The 5,945-nt window shown below is 32.7% G+C and overlaps 1 long non-coding RNA gene across 1 annotated transcript; it reads left to right on the top strand.

The window, feature by feature from the left end:
* Positions 1-1,021: 1,021 nt before the first annotated feature.
* On the top strand, positions 1,022-5,332 carry LOC146906126 (uncharacterized). The gene is made up of 2 exons (XR_015018948.1): positions 1,022-3,960; positions 4,717-5,332. It is a non-coding gene; the product is annotated as an uncharacterized LOC146906126 (long non-coding RNA).
* The last annotated feature ends 613 nt before the right edge of the window (positions 5,333-5,945 follow it).

The raw sequence follows: 5,945 nt of genomic DNA, 5'->3' as shown, positions 1-5,945 counted from the left end.
CCTTGTCGCGAAAATGAAATGTTAGCCTATGTGGTTAGAAGTTTGATAAACAGTGAACTTGTCCCTCGATGTCCCTTGATGCGAAACATGATATGTGAACCTATTTGGTTTCATATACGGAAAAATGAAAGTATTGGAATGACTTTGTTGCGAAGATGAGATTTTAGCCTATATGGTTAGAAGTTTAATAAATGTTGAACTTGTCCCTCGATCTCCCTTGATACGAAATATGATATGTGAACCTATTTGGTTTTGTATTCGGCAAAATGAAATTATTTGAATGACCATTGTCCCAAAAATGAGATTTCAGCCTATATGGTTAAAAGTTTGATAAATATTAATGTTGAATTTGTCCCTCGATGTCCTTTATTGTGTAACATAATATTTGAACCAATTTCGTTTTAAATTTGGTAAATAGAAAGTAATAAGATGACCCTTATCGCGAACACGAGATTTTAGCTTATTTTGTTACATGTTTGTTAAATATGAAGGTTGAACATGTCCCTCGATGTCCCTTGATGCGAAACATGATATGTGAACCAATTTGGTTTGAAATTCGGTAAAATGAAAGTATTGAAATGACCCTTTTCGCGAAAATGAAATGTTAGCCTATGTGGTTAGAAGTTTGATAAACATTGAACTTGTCCCTCAATGTCCCTTGATGCAAAACATGATATGCGAACCTATTTGGTTTCATATTCTGAAAAATGAAAGTATTGGAATGACTTTGTCACGAAAATGAGATTTTAGCCTATATGGTTAGAAGTTTGATAAAGGTTGAACTTGTCCCTCGATCTCCCTTGATACGAAACATGATATGTGAACCTATTTGGTTTTGTATTCGGTAAAATGAAATTATTTGAATGACCATTGTCCTAAAAATGAGATTTTAGCCTATATGGTTAAAAGTTTGATAAATATTAATGTTGAATTTGTCCCTCGATGTCCTTTATTGCGTAACATAATATTTGAACCAATTTCGTTTTAAATTTGGTAAATAGAAAGTAATGAGATGATGAGATCATGAGTTCATTAAGCATGTGGAAGGAAACTTATAAAAAAATTATCCTACAATAAATTTGTCCTGATATTTTGTTTCATGATTTAGTTTTTGGGCAGCATATGGTTCTTTGAATCACATAATATTTGATATAATTACATTGTACTCAATTACACTATGGAATTTCTAGTGGATGTAGTATACACGTGCTGTTGATATTGGGCTGGGATGAAATTCACAATTATGGAGATGAAGGAATGGCTCGTTATTGGCATATGATGTTTACTAGCTCTTCAACGGTTTTGAATTGTAATTGGCATGATTTCAACTCACATTAAATTGATGCAGCTGATATATTAATGGTTGAATTCATTTGAATATATAGAAGGCAAATATAAACTAGCGGTTATGGAATTTTGAAGCAACCAGCATTCAACATTTTAAGACTAATCAATTTTGGCTATTCATTGGTGTTGCTTGGCTGGATCTTTGGATTGAAAAGCACTACAGAATGCTACGTGTGCTTTTGTTTAGTTCTTTCTATTTTTAATAAATAAATGTAAGGCTAATCAGCCATTTATTTATTTTCTTTAGATTAATATTAGGTATATTTTAATTTATTAGTGTCCTTTGAGTTCATGCAAGAGCTCTATAAATTGTAAGTTTTATTATGAAATAAGATATGTAGAATTTTGAGTAAAAAAAAATACACTTTGTGTGTTGTGAAGCTTTGCTTCTTTGTGGTTCTGGATTGAACCATCCTTGATCTTATCAAGAATTTCTTTTCTTGTGGCGATCCTCGCATCCATAGACTTATCACTTTCTTGGATTAGAAAGTGTGGCGTCCCTGTCTATCCATTCCATTTCTTCATTTTTGAGTCTTTTCCACCAAAATATTCTTATTTGCTTCCGACGGCTCCGTGGTACTTCATCATTTGGTATTCAGAGCACGGTTTTGTTTGGGACAATTTTTGTTTCAGTTTCGAAATCATCATCATCATCTTCATTTTCCATGTTATCATTGCAATTCCTTAATTTAATTTTTTTTTGAAGTATTAGAAAGAAAAAAAAATGTCTCCAGAATTATATATGAGAGAGCTTCTCATGGTAAGGAGAATGTGTGGAAATCAAGTCCAGGAGGAGGATACAACTCAAAGAGAAAATCTTTTCCAAACAAGATGTCTAGTGCAAGGAAAGGTATGTGCTTTAATTATTGATGGAGGGAGTTGCAGTAATTTTGCTAGTACTCGATTGGTGTCTAAACTTAATTTGGACACAAAACCTCATCCTAAACCTTACAAACTCCAATGGCTTAAAGAAACTTTAGAAATGATAGTTAATAAACAAGTGGAGGTTTGTTTTAGAATTGGAAAATATGAGGATGTTGTTTTGTGTGATGTAATACCAATGGAGGCTAGTCACTTATTGTTTGGGAGGCCTTGGCAATTTGATAGAAAAACTAATCATGATGGATATTCAAATAAATATTCTTTTGTTCATCATGGCAAAAAGGTTATTCTTGCACCATTGAGTCCGAGTGAGGTGAGAGAAGATCAAAAGAAATTGAGAGAAATATATGAGCAAGAAAGAAAAGAAATAGAAAGAAAAGAAAATGAGAAGAAAGAAGTACAGGAGAAGGAAAAGTGTGAGAGAAATGAAGGAGGTAAACATAAAAAAACAGGGAGAGAGAAAAAAGAAAAATCATTTTTACATAATTCAGTCCCATTGTATGCAAGTTTGGATTTGAGGTCAAATCCTTTTGAAGAGAGGGAGAATGATGAGATCATGAGTTCATTAAGCATGTGGAAGGAAACTTATAAAAAAAATTATCCTACAATAAATTTGTCCTGATATTTTGTTTCATGATTTAGTTTTTGGGCAGCATATGGTTCTTTGAATCACATAATATTTGATATAATTACATTGTACTCAATTACACTATGGAATTTCTAGTGGATGTAGTATACACGTGCTGTTGATATTGGGCTGGGATGAAATTCACAATTATGGAGATGAAGGAATGGCTCGTTATTGGCATATGATGTTTACTAGCTCTTCAACGGTTTTGAATTGTAATTGGCATGATTTCAACTCACATTAAATTGATGCAGCTGATATATTAATGGTTGAATTCATTTGAATATATAGAAGGCAAATATAAACTAGCGGTTATGGAATTTTGAAGCAACCAGCATTCAACATTTTAAGACTAATCAATTTTGGCTATTCATTGGTGTTGCTTGGCTGGATCTTTGGATTGAAAAGCACTACAGAATGCTACGTGTGCTTTTGTTTAGTTCTTTCTATTTTTAATAAATAAATGTAAGGCTAATCAGCCATTTATTTATTTTCTTTAGATTAATATTAGGTATATTTTAATTTATTAGTGTCCTTTGAGTTCATGCAAGAGCTCTATAAATTGTAAGTTTTATTATGAAATAAGATATGTAGAATTTTGAGTAAAAAAAAATACACTTTGTGTGTTGTGAAGCTTTGCTTCTTTGTGGTTCTGGATTGAACCATCCTTGATCTTATCAAGAATTTCTTTTCTTGTGGCGATCCTCGCATCCATAGACTTATCACTTTCTTGGATTAGAAAGTGTGGCGTCCCTGTCTATCCATTCCATTTCTTCATTTTTGAGTCTTTTCCACCAAAATATTCTTATTTGCTTCCGACGGCTCCGTGGTACTTCATCATTTGGTATTCAGAGCACGGTTTTGTTTGGGACAATTTTTGTTTCAGTTTCGAAATCATCATCATCATCTTCATTTTCCATGTTATCATTGCAATTCCTTAATTTAATTTTTTTTTGAAGTATTAGAAAGAAAAAAAAATGTCTCCAGAATTATATATGAGAGAGCTTCTCATGGTAAGGAGAATGTGTGGAAATCAAGTCCAGGAGGAGGATACAACTCAAAGAGAAAATCTTTTCCAAACAAGATGTCTAGTGCAAGGAAAGGTATGTGCTTTAATTATTGATGGAGGGAGTTGCAGTAATTTTGCTAGTACTCGATTGGTGTCTAAACTTAATTTGGACACAAAACCTCATCCTAAACCTTACAAACTCCAATGGCTTAAAGAAACTTTAGAAATGATAGTTAATAAACAAGTGGAGGTTTGTTTTAGAATTGGAAAATATGAGGATGTTGTTTTGTGTGATGTAATACCAATGGAGGCTAGTCACTTATTGTTTGGGAGGCCTTGGCAATTTGATAGAAAAACTAATCATGATGGATATTCAAATAAATATTCTTTTGTTCATCATGGCAAAAAGGTTATTCTTGCACCATTGAGTCCGAGTGAGGTGAGAGAAGATCAAAAGAAATTGAGAGAAATATATGAGCAAGAAAGAAAAGAAATAGAAAGAAAAGAAAATGAGAAGAAAGAAGTACAGGAGAAGGAAAAGTGTGAGAGAAATGAAGGAGGTAAACATAAAAAAACAGGGAGAGAGAAAAAAGAAAAATCATTTTTACATAATTCAGTCCCATTGTATGCAAGTTTGGATTTGAGGTCAAATCCTTTTGAAGAGAGGGAGAATGATGAGATCATGAGTTCATTAAGCATGTGGAAGGAAACTTATAAAAAAAATTATCCTACAATAAATTTGTCCTGATATTTTGTTTCATGATTTAGTTTTTGGGCAGCATATGGTTCTTTGAATCACATAATATTTGATATAATTACATTGTACTCAATTACACTATGGAATTTCTAGTGGATGTAGTATACACGTGCTGTTGATATTGGGCTGGGATGAAATTCACAATTATGGAGATGAAGGAATGGCTCGTTATTGGCATATGATGTTTACTAGCTCTTCAACGGTTTTGAATTGTAATTGGCATGATTTCAACTCACATTAAATTGATGCAGCTGATATATTAATGGTTGAATTCATTTGAATATATAGAAGGCAAATATAAACTAGCGGTTATGGAATTTTGAAGCAACCAGCATTCAACATTTTAAGACTAATCAATTTTGGCTATTCATTGGTGTTGCTTGGCTGGATCTTTGGATTGAAAAGCACTACAGAATGCTACGTGTGCTTTTGTTTAGTTCTTTCTATTTTTAATAAATAAATGTAAGGCTAATCAGCCATTTATTTATTTTCTTTAGATTAATATTAGGTATATTTTAATTTATTAGTGTCCTTTGAGTTCATGCAAGAGCTCTATAAATTGTAAGTTTTATTATGAAATAAGATATGTAGAATTTTGAGTAAAAAAAAATACACTTTGTGTGTTGTGAAGCTTTGCTTCTTTGTGGTTCTGGATTGAACCATCCTTGATCTTATCAAGAATTTCTTTTCTTGTGGCGATCCTCGCATCCATAGACTTATCACTTTCTTGGATTAGAAAGTGTGGCGTCCCTGTCTATCCATTCCATTTCTTCATTTTTGAGTCTTTTCCACCAAAATATTCTTATTTGCTTCCGACGGCTCCGTGGTACTTCATCATGAGATGACCCTTATCGCGAAAACGAGATTTTAGCTTATATTGTTACATGTTTGTTAAATATGAAGGTCGAACATGTCCCTCGATATCCCTTGATGCGAAACATGATATGTGAACCTATTTTGTTTGAAATTCGGTAAAATGAAAGTATTGAAATGACCCTTGTCGCGAAAATGAAATGTTAGCCTATGTGGTTAGAAGTTTGATAAACAGTGAACTTGTCCCTCGATGTCCCTTGATGCGAAACATGATATGTGAACCTATTTGGTTTCATATACGGAAAAATGAAAGTATTGGAATGACTTTGTTGCGAAGATGAGATTTTAGCCTATATGGTTAGAAGTTTAATAAATGTTGAACTTGTCCCTCGATCTCCCTTGATACGAAATATGATATGTGAACCTATTTGGTTTTGTATTCGGCAAAATGAAATTATTTGAATGACCATTGTCCCAAAAATGAGATTTCAGCCTATATGGTTAAAAGT

Source organism: Medicago sativa, chromosome 7, assembly GCF_051527215.1.
Source record: "Medicago sativa cultivar Bolivia chromosome 7, Bolivia_mono, whole genome shotgun sequence".
Classification (NCBI taxonomy): domain Eukaryota; kingdom Viridiplantae; phylum Streptophyta; class Magnoliopsida; order Fabales; family Fabaceae; genus Medicago; species Medicago sativa.
Note: the sequence above shows the minus strand (reverse complement) of the source record. Positions and strands in the feature narration are given on the sequence as shown.